The sequence below is a fragment of the Palaemon carinicauda genome, chromosome 10, assembly GCF_036898095.1.
Source record: "Palaemon carinicauda isolate YSFRI2023 chromosome 10, ASM3689809v2, whole genome shotgun sequence".
In the NCBI taxonomy this organism is placed as follows: domain Eukaryota; kingdom Metazoa; phylum Arthropoda; class Malacostraca; order Decapoda; family Palaemonidae; genus Palaemon; species Palaemon carinicauda.
Window position 1 is genome coordinate 113906731 of NC_090734.1, and position 17897 is coordinate 113924627.

Sequence of the window (17897 nt, forward strand, 5' to 3'; positions counted from 1 at the left end):
AAAATTGGGCGTATATTCCAGAGGTCCCGCACTATTTAGATTAATCCACGACAGAGAACCCCAATAGAGGAGAGCCGTTCAACCTCACTCGGTACTACTACAATGCATCCGCTCAGAACCCAACTCCTTAGCACCCAAAGTTTGGGGACTCCAAGGGAGAGGAGCTGGGAGGGTTCACTGGGCGGCACAGGTCCCTCGCCCAGAAATAGATTTTTCCTACGTCAAAATCCCTTTTCTGGGCTCGAACCTGTGCCGCCCAGTGAATCTATACAAGAGAAAAATGTCACCAAACTTGCAAAATAAAGGAAAAAACATAAGCGTAAGAGAAATACAGGATGCTTTAATCAGAGATGAGTACCAAAAAACAATTATAAGGGTATCTTAAATATGAACATAAATCCAATAAGGTAGGTATAATAATGCCGTGAGTGATAATATATACAGATACTCAGGAGCATAAAAATTTACAAATATAATAACAGTATTCAGGTGCGAGACCAACGAATACAATAGGGTATAAATGAGGCAGGTAAGAGGGAGAGATAAAGAGTCAAGGCATTAACCTGTGAGTTACTCGGGAGTAACTACGCTCCCTGCGGCTACTGTAGAAAATTTTAGGGCTTCCAAATGTTTAAGGTAGTGTTTCTTGAACACTGACGGTGATTTCCACCCTGTATACCTGGAAAGGTCTGTAAAATTCATGTGGTGAAAGAAGTTCACCGAGGTGGCAACCGCCCTGATATCATGTGCAAGAGGAAAAGAGTCAGGGTTAGCTTGTTTAATAAAATACAAAATTTGTTGCCTGATCCCTTTAATAGTAATGGTACCGCCTTGTTCTCTAACGAATAGAGGCCCCGAGGAGTTAGAGGAGGTCCGGGATAGATAAGACCTAAGAGTAGTGACAGGGCACAGCGACGGATCTTGCGTGAGGGGAACAATTTTCCAGGAGGTCCATCTGTTTTGAGGGTCTTCATTCTTAGCCAAAAAGAATTTGTTAGGAGAAAGAAGGACCTCTCCTGAAGGCAGAAAGTCAATATGACCCGGGTCTCTCGACAAGGCTGCCAATTCAGAAATTCTTGCCCCGGAAGCCAAGCTCACTAGGAAAAGTGTTTTCCTGAGAAGGGGCATGTAATCACAAGAACTGTTAATGGTATCAGAAGCCAATTTGAGTACGTCATTAAGGAACCAGGTCACCGGGGTAGGACGAGTAACCGGTTTCAGTCTGGCACAAGCTTTCGGAATTGAAGCTAACAAAGAGTCGGTTAAGTCTATGTTAAAACCCACTAGGAAGATCTTTTTCAGAGCCGATTTAATAGTGGTGATAGTATTGGCTGCCAGACCTGATTCTAATAAATATCTAAAGAAAGTGACTGTAAGGTTCAAGTTCATACAGTTCACGTCTGAGTCTATTAAAAATTTTGCCAACTTTTTAACTGCAGAGTCATACTGACGGATGGTGGAATCCCGTTTATCTGATTCTAGGAACAAGGTGTTTTGAGGATCAATATTGGCACCATGCATAGCCGCAAACTTCATAAAGTCCATAAAGTTAGGGCGCTCTGAATGTTTGAGAAAGCGTACACAACGCGTGTTTGTACTATCTGAGACAGAACCGGATTGGGTATCGGGTGAGGGTATAGTCTCAACTCCCGCAGGAGAGGATACCAGTTGCTCTTGGGCCAGTTGGGTGCGACCAAGGCTACTTGTCCCTTGAAGGATCTCAGTTTGTCTAGAACTTTCAGCAAAAGATTCACCGGGGGAAAGAGATAAATCTTTTCCCAGTTGTCCCAATTCTGTGACATGGCGTCTGTGGCGTAAGCCTGAGGGTCTAGATTGGGAGCCACATATACTCTCAATTTGTGGTTGGATTCCGTGGCGAAGAGGTCCACTTGGAGACCGGGAACCTGAGAGAGAATCCACCGAAATGACTTTAGATCGAGTGACCATTCCGATTCTAGAGGGGAGGTCCGGGACAGGGCGTCTGCCACTACATTCCGGACTCCCGCCAGGTGGACAGCTGAAAGATGCCAACGGTTCGAGGCTGCTAGGGAGAATATGGCTATTAGAACATGGTTCAGAGGCCCTGACTTTGACCCGCCTCTGTTGAGGCAGCGGACCACCACTTCGCTGTCGAGGACCAGACGAAGGTGTTGTTTCTTGGGAAGAGCGAGACGTTTCAGGGTTAGAAGAACTGCCATGGCCTCTAGCACATTGATGTGAAAATGGCGGAACAAGGGAGTCCAAAGACCTTGAACTTTCTTGAGCTGAGAATAGCCGCCCCAACCTGATAGGGATGCGTCTGTGTGAATGATTAATTCCGGGGGCGGAAATCGAAGGGGAACTGACTTTGACAGACTGTTTGCTCTTGTCCAAGGAAGAAGTCTTTCCCGTAGAATGGGAGGAAGGCGGACTTTCCTGTCCCGGAGCTTCCGGTTCGCCCTCGAACGCCAGACACGATTGATATCTTTCAATTTTGCCTTCAGAAGAAGATCCGTCACTGAGGCAAACTGAAGGGAACCCAGAATCTTCTCTTGAAGCCGTCTGGAACTTACTTTGTCTTTGAGAAAGCGTTTGGTGTTTCTTGCAATCTCTAACCTCTTGGGTCTGGGAAGACACAGAGTATGAGATATAAGATCCCATTGCAGGCCGAGCCATTGGAACTTCGATTTTGGAAGAAGACGGGACTTCTTGAAGTTGATCTGGAAGCCTAGAGATTGAAGATAATGGATGACTTTGTGAGTGGCTTTTAGGCAATTTTGGGAGGTGTCTGACCAAATGAGCCAGTCGTCCAGATAGGCTACTACTTGAATCCCTTGATTCCTGAGTTCCTGAACAGCGACTTCTGCTAGCTTTGTGAAGATCCTTGGGGCAATGTTGAGCCCGAAAGGCATCACCTTGAAGGAGTAACTTTTGTCCCCTAAGCGAAAGCCTAGGTACGGACGGAAGTGTCTCGCTATCGGGACGTGATAGTAGGCGTCTGTAAGATCGATAGAGGTGGTGACGGCCCCACGGGGAAGTAAGGTCCGCACCTGCGAGACGGTAAGCATTCGAAACTTGTCGCATTGAATGGACAAGTTGAGAAGGGATAGATCTAGAATCACTCTTCTCTTGTCTGAATCCTTCTTCGGAACACTGAACAGCCGACCTTGAAACTTCAGATGTTTCGTTTCTTGTATGGCATTCTTTTGTAAAAGTTCCTGGACAAATTCGACCAGGTCCGGAGTGGAATGTTGACGAAATTTGTTCGGAGGAGGAGGTCCTTGAATCCAACTCCACCCTAGTCCCTTGGAGATGATACTGAACGCCCAGGGACTGAACCTCCATTTGTTGCGGAAGGCATAGAGCCTCCCCCCTACCTGCTGCACCTCAGTATTGGTTTGAGGAGTTGCCTCCACGTCCGCCTCGGAAGTTCTTTCCTCTGCGAAAGGCTCTTCCCCTGCCTTTGTTCTGGTTAGAGCCACGGTGGTAGCCTCTACCTCTACCATAACTCTGGGAAGAGCTATGAGCCTCGTAGGACTGGTTAAAGGCAGGGGAAGTGGCGGAGGCACCAGAAAGCTGGCTCTTAGGTAGCAGAACGGTGACATAGTCATCCGAAGGAGCCCGAGAGGTGGAAGGCTGTGCAGGGGCAACAGAAGATGGAGGAAGAGGCAGCCGGAAGTTGGATGAAGCACTCTGTTGTTGCCTGAACTGGGTGGAGGTATATGGTCTAAGCTTCTTCCTACCCCGGGCTTGATAATTTGCGGGGTCATACTTGCGTTTAGGGGTCAAACCCCAACGGGCTTTAAGGCTCTGATTAACCCTAGTGGCCTCCGCCAAGACTTCCTCTACGAGATCCTCGGGGAAGAGATTTGAACCCCAACAGGAGGACCGGATGAGTTTATTAGGTTCATGCCTAATCGTCGCCTCAGCTAGAACATGCTTGCGACATCTGCGTTTAGCAGTAGCAAAGTCATATAAGTCATAATATAACGACTGTAGCGTAGCCTTGTTGAGAGACTTAAAAATACTCTCCGTATCGTAAGTCAAGGCTATCGACTCCGTGGATGTGGCCAGGTTTAGAGTACGGCCCACACGTAGGCGGGAATCATATTCCTGTTTAATGAGAGATTCCGGGAGACTGGGAAGCTTCTCACTAAACAAGACTGAGGCACAGTCTGCTGCAAGCTTGCCGGAGGTAAAGGTGGTATGGACGTTGTCCCAACACTCAATACCTGAGGGAAGAAGGAGGGAGATTGGATCCACCTCTCGGATGGGAGGCAAGGGCTTCTCCTCCAGAGCATATTGAAAGGCAAGCTCTGCCACCTTATTGACGCATGGAGTCAAGGTGTTCTTGTCCATTAAGAACATCGTAAAGGAGCTTTTATGAGGCGTCAGCATGGTGTTAGTGCAGCCGATGTCATTCAAAAATCTGGCCCAAACAGATTGGGCTTGCTCCTTCGGGAAGATGACCGTCTCTTTGGGGACCTTGTCTAATCGGACTAAAGCTTCCTCGGTAAGTCTGGCATAACCATGAAATGGAAATGCCAGACCCGGAGGAAAGAATTCAAAGTCCTCTAGAGGGCGAGTGCCAAGGCCCTCCAGAGTCAACATTCCGTCTGAGAACGGGGAATGAAGAGCCATCCGCCAGGGGTTGTTCTTGGCAAACGGCGGGAGCTTAGAGGCATCCGGTATGAGAGAGCTTTGGACTCTCTCCGGAGCTCCTTGCTCTAAAGCCCCAATTCTCTGACCGAAGTTAGAGAACATCGTGTCCATCCTCGACTGCATCTCCGAAACCAACTTTTCCTGCATCTCCGACACGATGCGAAGCATAGCTGATTCGGAAAGGCCCGGGCTAGCAGCAGGAGGGGCGGAAGGAACTCCCGGGTCGTGAGACTTAGAGGAGGAACCAGAGGTCTTTGAAGACGGGTTTGTACCAGGTTTAGAGCCATGAGAAGTCTTGTGAGGCTTGCGAGCTTTGGGTAAGGTCCTTGAAGTAGACTTATCCTTAGGGGGAACCGGGTATGAACGTTGAGACGAATCACGGTCCCCAGAAAATCCAAGAAAGGAAGAGCGATCAGAAGAAGAAGAAAGAGCGGGGCTGAGGATAGGAATCTCAGCGCCGGACACACCTGCCTCACTTACCACCCTACCTGTATCCGGCTCGTCTAGCAACATTGGTTCGACGTCCAGGTTCATGGAGGCAACATTGTCCTCCAGACCTCCGGGGGCGTCCGATGGATCTTGCTCTGGGTCGATGAGACCCGTTATAGTGGCATCAATGTGGGCAATGATGGGAGCTGCCACATGCCTAGCCACAGCAGCTGAAGACTTGGCGTTGGGGTAAACCATGGTGCAGTAGTCCTCAGATAGGACGTACGGCCGCTTAGACTTTACATTCCGGGCAAAACCACCAACCCACACCTTCAGTGTGGCCCGAGCCGCAGACTTTTGCTCCGGGGATGCCTGAAATAATAGTGGGAATTATAAAAGGGAAACTCCCAATGGTCCTTCAAGACCATAGATATCTTACTAATAGTAAATAAAATAAGAAGGCAATATAGCCAACGGGACTCACCGAGTCAGAACCAAGGGTAGTGATGAGGTCGAAGCAAATCACACAGTTATCCGGGTGCCATACCACAACGTCTTCCAGTTGAACCCCACAAGGGGCGTGAGATCGGCAGACGGAGTGGCCACAAGGCTGGTGCAGAACAGCTGCACAGGCCGGCGTCAGACAATGCACCATCTGTAAAAAGAATAGTATATGAGAAACTGTAATTCTCTTAATTAGGGGCGGGTCTGGAGGACCCGGGCCTAACATAGGTCTAACACAAGATTAGAGCCTAACTACTATTCTATAAGTGGCCTAACATAGGTCTAACACAAGAATAGAGTTTAACTATACTATTCTTTTAAGTAGGGCCTAAAATAGGTCTAACACAAGATTAGACTGTAAAAAATAAAATAATTTTTTTTTTTTTTTTTTTTTTTTTTTTTTTTTTTTTTTTTTTTTTTTTTTTTTTTTTTAGGGGCGGGTCCGGAGGACCCGGGCCTAACATAGGTCTAACGCAAGGTTAGAGCTTAACTATAATATTCTTACATAGGGGCGGGACCGGGGGTCCCGGGCCTAAACATAAGTCTAACTTGAAACTAAAGTATAGCCATCCATTCCGGTCAAGCCGGGAGCATAAAAAAGGATGCAAAAACAAGGAATTAAGACACATAGTGTCTGATTTCCCGGGGTGGGGTAGACCCCGGGCCGGGAAATAAAGGTATATTCAATACCAATTCCTTTAGGGACTCCGGGGTAGTGATCTGTCATATATAATCATCATAGGAAATGTTATAAAATAATAGGGGGGCGGAACTGTAACTAAGAACTGCCAATCGAACCCGGAGGGTTTCGTATAACATAAGCCAGAATGAAAAGTGAATATAAAATAGGGTACACCGGGATCCAACTCTGTAGACCGGTGGCCAACCAGACTAGACAGAGACTAAACCGCCGGGCCACCCGGAGGACAAAGTCCATAAACACTTAACTACCCCCTCTAAAAGGAGGGAAGGCAACGGTCCCTTAGTGGAGGGGGGAGAAGCCTAGCCTCCCACCTAGCTAGAGGGGGAGCGTGGGGGAGGATCACGTGATACGAGGCAGCAGGGCTACCAACTGACGATCCCCAATCAGACAGATCAAACGGAGTAATGGCACAAATATTCATTATAATAATAATAATAGAGTTAAATATATGAATAAACACATTGAAAATTTTTGGGCAAGGCATGCAACATAAATAATTAAATCACAAAAGACACACCTGATGGCTAAAATAACATTGCCGCCTTAGCACGGTCGGCAGCCATAGCGATACGTAAATGATATCGGCCCAAAAATTGAACCACGAGGATTCTAAACGCTAAATAATGAATATTCACAATAACAAATAATATTTGATAATAAAAATAATACACATAGTAACACCGCAAGTGAAAATTAAAAGCTCTCAAAAACAGGAGTACCAACTGTAGTGAAATCAAGCAAGATCGGTATGAACGAAGAGAATAAACTCCTATAATATAAATATTAAACGATCTAGGTTGCTCAAAACACAGTAAAATCCAGCTTGGTACTTAACTTAGACGGTGTCTCCTGGGAAACCGACGAAGAAGCCATAATTCACTAGAAAATATCCAAAAGCGAGAGCACCAGAAAAAAAAAGCGGGTTACTTTGAACGTTGTGCTAAAAGGAGTTGGGTTCTGAGCGGATGCATTGTAGTAGTACCGAGTGAGGTTGAACGGCTCTCCTCTATTGGGGTTCTCTGTCGTGGATTAATCTAAATAGTGCGGGACCTCTGGAATATACGCCCAATTTTATACCGACACCAATAGGTGAGCGAGCTAGTTAACCTAGCACTCCTTTACATTTTTTCTCTGGTATATTTAGCAGTAAATTACCTAAGAATAAGTGCTTAAATGGAGCTTATTCACTGGGCGGCACAGGTTCGAGCCCAGAAAAACCAATATAGGTCCTTCCTTAATTGCTTCTCTAACAAAGGTCAAAGTCCGAAAGTCCCAAGACCATGTTGGTCCTGTCATGAGTGGGGAAGCTCTCTCCACGCAGATCAGACTTCCTTCAACTGATCTGGGACTCCGAAGCGATAATGAGACGTCGCAATCGACAATGCTAGAAAATGTCTCATACAGTCTAGGTGACGTTAACCATCCCTTATTTAAAGGGATGGCACCTGTCAGCAGTTCATATACAATCGATCCACAATGTGACAGTGGATGCTCTATTTAGGCTCAAGCCGATAGAGTTAGAATGGTTCACGGACGCAGACCTATTCCCTCCCAGATGGGATCAAGACCCAGAACTGCAGATCGACCTCTTCATCACGAGCGTCTTCAAGAAACTACCTCGATATGTAGCCCCATACGAGGACCCTCTAGTGGAGTTAACAGACATCATGTCTCTAGGATAGAAGGGATGGACTCAAGGTATCCTGGTTCATCCCATCCATTCACCTGCTGAAGGTCCTCAACATACTGAGATCCTTCCAAGGGGGAGTAGCTCTATTGGCTCCCAAGTAGCCCAAGAGCAATCTGTTCTCTTTAGTGAAGGAACTGAAGCTGAGGCTGCCCCTAGTTCTGAACCCAGGACTATTTCAGAGGGTTCAGAAGTTGATTGCCTTCGATTTATCACAGAGATCCCGAACCCTTCATTTCATGATTTTCTTGCCTTAGCGGTTAGGAAAAGATTTGGGATCTCAGAAGGCAATATAGAATTCTTAGAAGAATACAAGTCTAAGTCAACGAGAAGACAATATGAGTCTTCTTGGAAAAAGTGGGTTGCTTTTGTTAAAGCAAAAGGACCGAAAGAAATTTCAATGAACTTCTGTCTGTCATTCTTTGTCCACCTTCATAATCAAGGCCTGGTGGCCAACACGATAATGTGCAAATCAGCCTTGACTAGACCTCTTCTATATGCCTTTCAAGTAGATCTGTCGAATTAAATCTTTAACAAGATTCCGAAGGCATGTGCAAGGCTTAGGCCTGCACCACCACCAAAGCCCATCTCATGGTCTTTGGACAAGGTCCTACATTATGCCTCATCTATGAAGAATGAAGATTGTTCCCTTAAGGATCTAACCCAAATGGTTATTTTCCTGTTCACTATAGCCTCAGGGGCTAGAGTTAGTGAAATAGTAGCTCTATCTAGAGATGAAGGCCACATTCAGTTCACAGAAGTGGGAGAACTGAATCTCTTTCCTGATCCAACCTTTCTCACTAAGAACGAGCTACCCACTAAGAGGTGGGGTCCCTGGAGAATCTGCCCTCTGAAGAAAGATGTCTCTCTATGTCCTGTAGAGTGTCTAAAGGTCTATCTTCGTAGAACTTCAGACTTCAGGGGAGGACAGCTCTTTAAAGGAGAAACCTCTGGATCAAACTTATCCCTAAAACAACTGAGGGCGAAGCTCACCTACTGTAATTTATTCATAGAGCAGATCCTGAGAGTACTCCCGCAGGTCATGATCCGAGAAAAATTGCTTCATCACTGAACTTCTTTCAAGTTAATGGACTTTGAGCGTCTTCGTTCATTCACCGGATGGAAAACATCCAGAGTGTTTTACAAACACTATGCTAAGCAGGTCCATGAACTGAAGCATTATGTGGTGGCGGCAGGTAGTGTATTAAAACCTGTCGTTTAATTCTGCGATGAACAGTTAATTGACTGGGACTGTCAATTAAAGGGAGAGGGGGTCATCACTTTTAGTGTGACATCCTTTTGAATGAGTGTTACCATGGTGACACTAACTCTGTTCAAAATCCCAGGTGTGACAGTGTTGATAGAATGTAACCAGTACAGAATTTACGAAGACAAATTTTATTATAAATTTCTGGGCTCCGACCTGTGCCGCCCAGTGAAATGCTCCTTTAACATAATTTCTAAGGTAAAAACTGCTATGAATCTACCAGAGAAAAAATTGTATAGGAATGCTAGGTTGAACCCAGCTCGCTCACCTAATAAGGTGTCGGTATAAATAACTTGGGCGTGATAAATGACAACCAGAGGCCTCGCACCATTTAGATATCTCCTCTCAACATCCCCGTTCAGCAAGGTGCCGTTCAACACCCTAGCTCCGATCTCTACTACCAACAGTCCAACCCACGCTAGTGACGTCACTCCTTTTCATAGCACCGTGTGTTTACGCTGTTCTCTTTTTCTGTGTGTTTTTCCCGGATTTACCCAGGATTTATCTCATGATGTCGGACTCTACTGTCACTCCATCGAAGTTAAGTACCAGATCTATGAGTTTTGAGTCTTTGGAGGTAGCCTTGTCCTTAGTTGTTATTTTATCACAGTTTTTAATTTTCACTGTTCGCGGCCCCGCTTCGGGACCGCCATGGCGGCTGGCCACCTCCTCTCTCTCTCATTCTTAACGCCTTACAATTAGTCTTCCATACTGATTGTTTTTCGTTTTGAACCTATCTGGGTAATTCACGGTTCACACCCCGCGTTATTTTATTTTGTTATGGTATTTCATTATCCCGTTATTTACGATACAGTTGTTATGATATTACGGTATCATAGTTCGTGTTAGGTTGGCATGCCTGGTCGCCTTTGGGCGCTGCTAGTTTTTTATATTACTCCACGCTATTACGTTTTCATATCCTAAGCGGATAATTTACATTATTTTTACTGACTAGTAGTTGCTTTAGTTTGAGTGGGACTCTCGCGAGGCAGTTTGTTTTCATATTTTTATGTCGGCACCTCACCGACTTTGTGTTATGTTGGCCCCCTGCCTCTCCCTTGCGTCCCTCTTTTACTATATTATTCGCATGCTTTCCTTCTTATTTATACCATATCAATTATATTATTTCTATCCGTATTGGTCATTCATTATGTCGTGGTTCTTCGACCAGGTTGGTACGCCTGGTCTCTCTGTCCACGTGATAGCCTCCCCCCGCCTACATCCCCACTTCAGGGATGCCTCTCGCTCCATGAGCTTTGGAGTCAGCTGCTTTGTTTTAGGGGTCGAGTCCTCTCGGACCCCTTTTCCCCCCTGCCCCCCATCCCTGGGGATTTCGCCTGGCTCCTTCACGGGCGGACCTTGAACGTTAGCGAGGCTATATGTTATAGATGTTATGGATTTTATAGTTTTCCCCTACCCTCCCGTAGCCGTTTTCTCCCCGCCGCTCCGATTGGCCATCGGTCGGCGGGAGGGATTTCTGCTATGTTTTGGGTTCCATGTCTTTTATATACACATATTATTCCTGGATGCTACCTCCCAGTTCCGCACCCCACGGACCCATTATAGGATCCCTCCCTTCGCCCTCCCCGTGTGGCGTTCCGCACTTCACGGACCCCACTCGATGTTAATAATTTTATCTACGGGATCCCCGTTCATAGCTTCCGGACCTAGTTATCTTGTCGAGTTTTGGTTTGGTTCTTGAGCCCGTCGGTGAGTCTCTGACTCCCGACAACCCCCCTCTCATGTCCCGCCTACCCCGGTAGGCTAACACGAGCCCCGGGCTCTCTCAGTTGTCTCTCCGGAGCCAGCGTATATCCCTAACCATATTCGATTAATCTTATACTTATATATATAGTTCTTTTACTCGACTGTCCTCCCCTTATATTTATATATATAGTTCTTTTACTCGACTGTCCCCCCCTTGTATGATCATAGTTACGGATTGACTTAAGCTGTAACCTCTTAAGTGTTTTTTCGCCCTTACGGCTTAAGAATGTTTTACCCACTGCTATAGCGGTGTACTTTAAGCTCCCGGAGCTCCCGGGCTCCTCTAGCTTTATCGCCCTTACGGCTTAAGAATGTTTTCCCACTGCTATAGCGGTGTACTTTAAGCTCCCGGAGCTCCCGGGCTCCTCTAGCTTACCACGTGATACTTATGTATCTTTATTTTACAGACGGTACGCTGTGCGATGACAGCCTGCTCGGCGGGCCTCCACCAACCCTGCGGCCACGACGTTTGTTGGTCACACGTCCACTGTGCGATCCTTGTGGATGGATTGACCGTCTGGCACCCGGACAATTGCGTAGTCTGTTATAAGCTGGCCTCCATGCTCACTTCAAACTCGGTAAGTGGAATTACGGTTAATTTTAAATTTACATTGTATTAACCTCCGTCTTTCATGTTATTTTCAACGTGTCCCCTTTTCGGTGGCCTCGTTTTCGCAGGGAGATCCTAAGCCTTCTTATTTTACTTCCCTTGTGGAAACCACTTACCTTTAGTAATAATCTATTCTCTTTCAGAGCTCCCAGCCGGCTAAGACTTCAGCCCTGGCGACCCTCAAGGTCTGGATCGGCGGGTTCGCCCGCAACGTAAAAGCTAAACAGCCTTACATTCTCTCAGAGGAATGGTGTTCTCTCATATACCCCAATGCTAAGACATCGGCGGCGGTCCCCAAGAATGTGGCGGACCCCATTATTGAGAAGATCGAGTCCCTGCTCTTAGCCCCGGGCCAGGAGGAGACGGGCGGGACTATCACAGAAAACATCGCTACCCTCAACCTGGACATAGAACCGATGGCTCTTGATGAACCGGACGTAGGTAGTGAAGTAGGTGAGGCAGGTGGGTCCCGGGCTAAGATTCCTCTCCTTAGCCCGACTTTTTCTTCTACTTCTGCTCATTCTCCTTTTCAGGGCTTTCCGGGGATACCCCGGGCTGATATCAGCCCCCGCCCAGTTACCCCGAAGGTTAAGGCTCACCGTAGGCCTTTACTCAAGACCCGAAAGTCTTCAAAATCCCCGAAGTCGGTCAAGACTTCATCCTCTAGAGTCCCCAAAGACTCCGCTGCCGCATCTTCGACCTCTCATGGTTCGATATCCACGCCGGCCCCCGTTCCCGCCCCGGAGGAACCCTTCGACCCAAAAGCCTTTTCTAAGGAACTTCTTTCCCAGATCGGGTCCCTAATGTCATCCCTCACTGAGAGAATCTCCAACAATGAGAACTTGGTACAAGGCCTCATGCGTTCAGGGCTGCCACAACAGCAGCAATACCCCATCCCCGACGCTTCCAAGCTCCCACCATTCACCAAGAATAACCCCTGGAAGATGGCTCTGCATTCTCCTTTTACAGATGGCATGCTGCTGACCATCGAGGGTTTTGGCACCCGGCCTATCGAGGACTACGAGTTCTATCCGGCGGGACTCCAATTCCCCTTCCCCGGCTTCGCCCGTTTGACCGAAGAGGCTCTGGTCCGCTTAGATAAAGTCCCTAGGGAGACTGTTATTTATCTCAAGGAACAGGCCCAGTCTACCTTGGTCCGGGCATTAAACGAGTGGGATTGTGTGAATACGATGCTCACACCCCACAAGAGCTCGTATACCATGTTTGTGGTTGACGAACAAACCCCCACCCCATGCGTCACCAAGATCATGGACATTGCCTATCAGTCCGCCAAGGAAGAAAAGCCTCTGCCCCAGCTCCGGGAGACAGACTTGACTTCCCTCCTGTTCCCAGGTGACCACGAGTGCTGGCGTAACACCCCGGCCACCTTCACGGCAGGCAAACTGAGCGCTGACTGTGCTTCCACACACTTCAGCGAACGCCTCCCCAAGCTCCCAGAATCACTAATCCGCCTTGAGTTCGAGGCCCGGTGCAGGCTGAGTAGGTCGATTAATTCAGCCACTTTGGCCGAGATGACCGCCATCACTTACGAGGAGGAATCCCTCTTTAAAGTTCTCACAAAATCCCTCCTACAGACCTTGTTAGTTGATGCTTTCGAGTTTCTCAACGCTAGATTCCGTTGCTGGAGACACGTGTTAGCCGAGGCTACCATCAGGCATGAGCCTAATAGGCTCATCAAAGCCCCGGTCTGGGGCCCGGACCTCTTCCCGGAGGACTTGGTAAACTCCGTACTCAGCGAGGCAGCTAGGGTTAACCAGAGCCTCAAAGTTAGATGGGGCCTAGTCCCCAAGCGGAAGTTTGAACTAGCTGGCGCCTTGGCCCGAGGCAGGAAGAGGTTGAGGCCCTTCCATTCCTCCCAGAACAGACAGCCCCTTCAGATTGCACAACCCCAACCTTCTACTTCTAAGGGACAACCTCAACAACAGTATGTGTTGGTCCCTCAGGCACAGGTAGCATCGACGTCGTATGCTACCTCCCCTGCCTTTAACCCCACCTACGAGTCCCAAGGTTCCTTCCAAGGCTACCAACGCAGAGGCTCTGGCGCCAGAGGTGCCTTTCGTAACAGAGGTGGCGGAAGGGGTTTCAACCGAGGCAAGGCATTCCGCGGAGGCAGAGGAGGCAAGTCATCCTCAGCCCATTGAAAATCTTCAGGTAGGAGGGAGACTTTACATCTTTTGAGACCGTTGGAAGTTCAGCAATTGGGCTTCCAGCATAATTTCCAAAGATCTGGGGTGGAGCTGGATAAAAGGGCCCCCTCCACCGACCAGTTTCTATCAACTTCCAACGGAGGAACTAAGATCGTTTACAGAAGACCTATTGCAGAAGAACGCAATCCAAAGAGTCCATCGCTTAAAATTTCAAGGTCGCTTGTTCAGCGTGCCAAAGAAAGGCTCAGACAAGCGAAGAGTAATCCTAGACCTGTCCGGTCTGAACTCCTTCATTCGTTGCGACAAGTTCCACATACTAACTGTCTCTCAGGTGCGGACCTTACTTCCCCGTGGGGCCGTCACCACCTCTATAGATCTTACCGATGCCTACTATCACGTTCCAATAGCAAGGCACTTTCGTCCTTTCCTAGGCTTCAAACTAGGGAAACAAGCCTATGCATTCAAAGTGATGCCATTCGGGCTCAACATAGCACCCAGGATCTTCACCAAACTAGCAGAGACGGTAATCCAAGAACTTCGAACCCAAGGGATTCAAATAGTGGCTTATCTGGACGAATGGCTCGTCTGGGCAAACAACGTCAGGAACTGCCTCACGGCAACAGACAAGGTTCTCACCTCCCTTCGTCAGTTAGGGTTTCAAGTCAACCTCGACAAATCCCGCCTGGTCCTGGAGACCAAGTTTCAATGGCTGGGATTACAATGGGACCTACGTTCCCATACGCTATGCCTCCCGAAAGCCAAGAGGACGGAAATAGCAAAGAACACAAAACGGTTTCTCAGGGACAAGTTGACGTCCAGGAGGAACCGTGAAAGAATCCTAGGCTCCTTGCAGTTCGCCTCCGTAACAGACGTTGTCCTAAAGGCCAAACTAAAGGACATAAACAGAGTATGGCGCTCCAGGGCAAACAAGAAGCGTCGAGACAAAAGAGCTCGACTTCCCCCAATCCTACGAAAGTCTTCAGCCATGGACGAAAGTCAAAAGCCTATCGAAGTCAGTCCCCTTACAATATCCGGCCCCAGGACTCGTCATTCACACAGACGCCTCCTTAACAGGGTGGGGAGGATACTCCCAACACAAGAAAGTCCAGGGACTATGGTCGACAATATTACGACAATTTCACATCAATGTCCTAGAGGCCATGGCAGTATTCCTTACTCTAAAACAATTGAACCCAGCCAGGAACCTTCATATCAGGCTGGTTCTAGACAGCGCAGTCATAGTCCACTGCATAAACAGAGGAGGCTCCAAGTCAGCCCCCATAAACCACGTCATGTTAGCAATTTTTTCCATGGCGACATCGAACAAGTGGCATCTATCAGCAGTCCACCTTGCGGGAGTTCGGAATGTGGTGGCAGACGCACTTTCGAGGACAACTCCGCTGGAGTCGGAATGGTCCCTAGACAAACAGTCATTCAAATGGATCTTATCTCAGGTCCCGGGTCTCCAGGTGGACTTGTTTGCGACGGAATCCAACCACAAACTAGAATGTTACGTGGCCCCCAACCTGGACCCTCGGGCTTATGCCACAGACGCAATGATGTTAGATTGGAACGTTTGGAAGAGGATTTATCTGTTCCCTCCGGTAAATCTCCTATTGAAAGTATTGGACAAACTCAGGCCTTTCAGAGGCCGAGTGGCTCTGGTAGCCCCCAACTGGCCCAAGAGCAGTTGGTTCCCTCTGTTGCTGGAACTTGGCCTCTGCCTTGGCAGATACCCAACCCTATACTAACACAAGTAGTACAAACTCGCAATGTGTTAGCTTCCTCAAGAATTCAGAGTGCCCTAACTTTATGGACTTCATGAAGTTTGCAGCTCAAAAGGGTGCAAATATTGACCCACTAAATACCCTATTTTTGGAATCGGACAAAATGGAATCCACCCTCCGTCAATATGACTCAGCTGTTAAAAAGCTTGCTAAGTTTTTAAAGGACTCAAAAGTTGAAAAGATGACGATGAATCTAACTGTAACCTTCTTCAGAACTCTCTTTGAATCAGGCTTGGCAGCCAACACTATCACTACAATCAAGTCAGCTTTGAAAAAGATCTTCCATATTGGTTTTGATATTGACCTTACGGATTCATACTTCTCGTCCATCCCAAGAGCTTGTGCCAGATTAAAACCATCAACTCGCCCTAGTGCAGTTTCCTGGTTTTTGAACGATGTCCTGAAACTGGCCTCTGACACTCTTAATGAATCCTGCAATTACATGGCACTGTTAAGGAAGACATTGTTCCTATTGAGCCTCGCTTCTGGCTCCAGAATTTCAGAACTATCAGCCCTGTCTAGAGACCCAGGTCATATTGACTTCCTCTCTTTGGGAGAAGTCCTTCTCTCCCCTAACAAAGTTTTCCTGGCTAAAAATGAGGACCCTCAGAAGAGATGGTCTCCCTGGAAGATTGTTCCGCTTTCTCGGGATCCATCCTTGTGTCCAGTTACCACCCTGAAATCCTACTTAAATAGAACTTCCATTACAACCACAGGGCCCTTATTCATTAGAGAAAATGGAGGAACCATTACCCTTAAAGGAATCAGGCAACAAATCCTTTATTTTATTAAACAGGCTAATCCTGAATCATTCCCCCATGTCCATGATATTCGAGCTGTTGCTACTTCAATTAATTTCTTCCATCACATGAAATTTGATGAGCTCACAAAATATACAGGCTGGAAGTCCCCTAAAGTTTTTAAACGCCACTACCTAAAACTTTTGGAAGCTCTAAAATTTGCTACAGTAGCAGCTGGGAATGTGGTTCCTCCTGAAGGTACCGAGTCTTAATCACAACGTTTTGCTCTATCCTCCTTTCCTCCTACCTGCCTTACTTATTGTTACTACCTAGTTTTGGTTTGGTTTTGCTTGATCTACACCCTTATGGTGTATTATTTGATACCCCGTTATGATCTCAATTTCTATGAATTGTTTTTTATTTTACCTGTTTTTAGTCTTACTTTCCACGGGCTGTTTTGTATTATTTATTATTAAAAATGTTATTTATTTTATCTGCATTATCAGCTTGTCTTTTCTTGCCATCCCTAGTATGGGATTTTTTGCCATTATTGTATTTAACTATTCGCACTTTATGTTGAGAGTACTTACCTATGGGATACCTTGTTTATCCTTTTTCTGATATTAAAATCACGTTTGGTATTATTTTGTATTTATTACTTCCCTCAGGTATTGTGCCAAGTTTGGGTCCCTATTCTCTGGCACTATTTCACTGGGCGGCACAGGTCGGAGCCCAGAAAAGGGATTTTGACGAAGGAAAAATCTATTTCTGGGCGAGAGACCTGTGCCGCCCAGTGAACCCACCCGTCCCTCCCTTCTTGGACCCCAATCTTGGGTGCTATAAGGAGTGACGTCACTAGCGTGGGTTGGACTGTTGGTAGTAGAGATCGAAGCTAGGGTGTTGAACGGCACCTCGCTGAACGGGGATGTTGAGAGGAGATATCTAAATGGTGCGAGGCCTCTGGTTGTGATTTATCACGCCCCAGTTATTTATACCGACACCTTATTAGGTGAGCGAGCTGGGTTTAACCTAGCATTCCTATACAATTTTTTCTCTGGTAGATTCATAGCAGTTTTTACCTTAGAAATGATGTTAAAGGAGCATTTCACTGGGCGGCACAGGTCTCTCGCCCAGAAATAGATTTTTCCTTCGTCAAAATCCCTTTTTTCTTCAATCAGAGAGCGGCAACCATCATATTTTTCCCTTTTAAGAAAGAAATATAATTTCTGTATACGTTACGTGTATAATTCCGTTATCATGCTACATTCATTTTACTGGTTAAGTCATTTAGTCATTTATTAGGAATAAATGTCTATTAGAATGTAATTGCGTCCTAATTTGCCCGACAATTGCATGTGTAAATGCCAGAGTTCTTTGGCTTATTAAAGTAAGTATTCTTCATATAGTTGTATGCTCACAAACAATAGATATAAGAGACACTGATATTGATTCGGCAATATATACAAACTATGGGACGGTTTGTATATTCAGTGTATACTTATGTTTGTTCATACAATATATGCTAACCTTGAGGCCCCTTTTCTACTGTCTAGAATGACTTCCCTGTAGGGGGCAGGAAGTACTAACATCGTTT

General features: G+C 46.8%; 1 pseudogene; it reads left to right on the forward strand.

Annotated features, from left to right (window-relative positions):
• The first annotated feature begins 15031 nt into the window (after positions 1–15031).
• Positions 15032–16575, forward strand: LOC137648191 (uncharacterized; annotated as a pseudogene).
• Positions 16576–17897: the final 1322 nt, after the last annotated feature.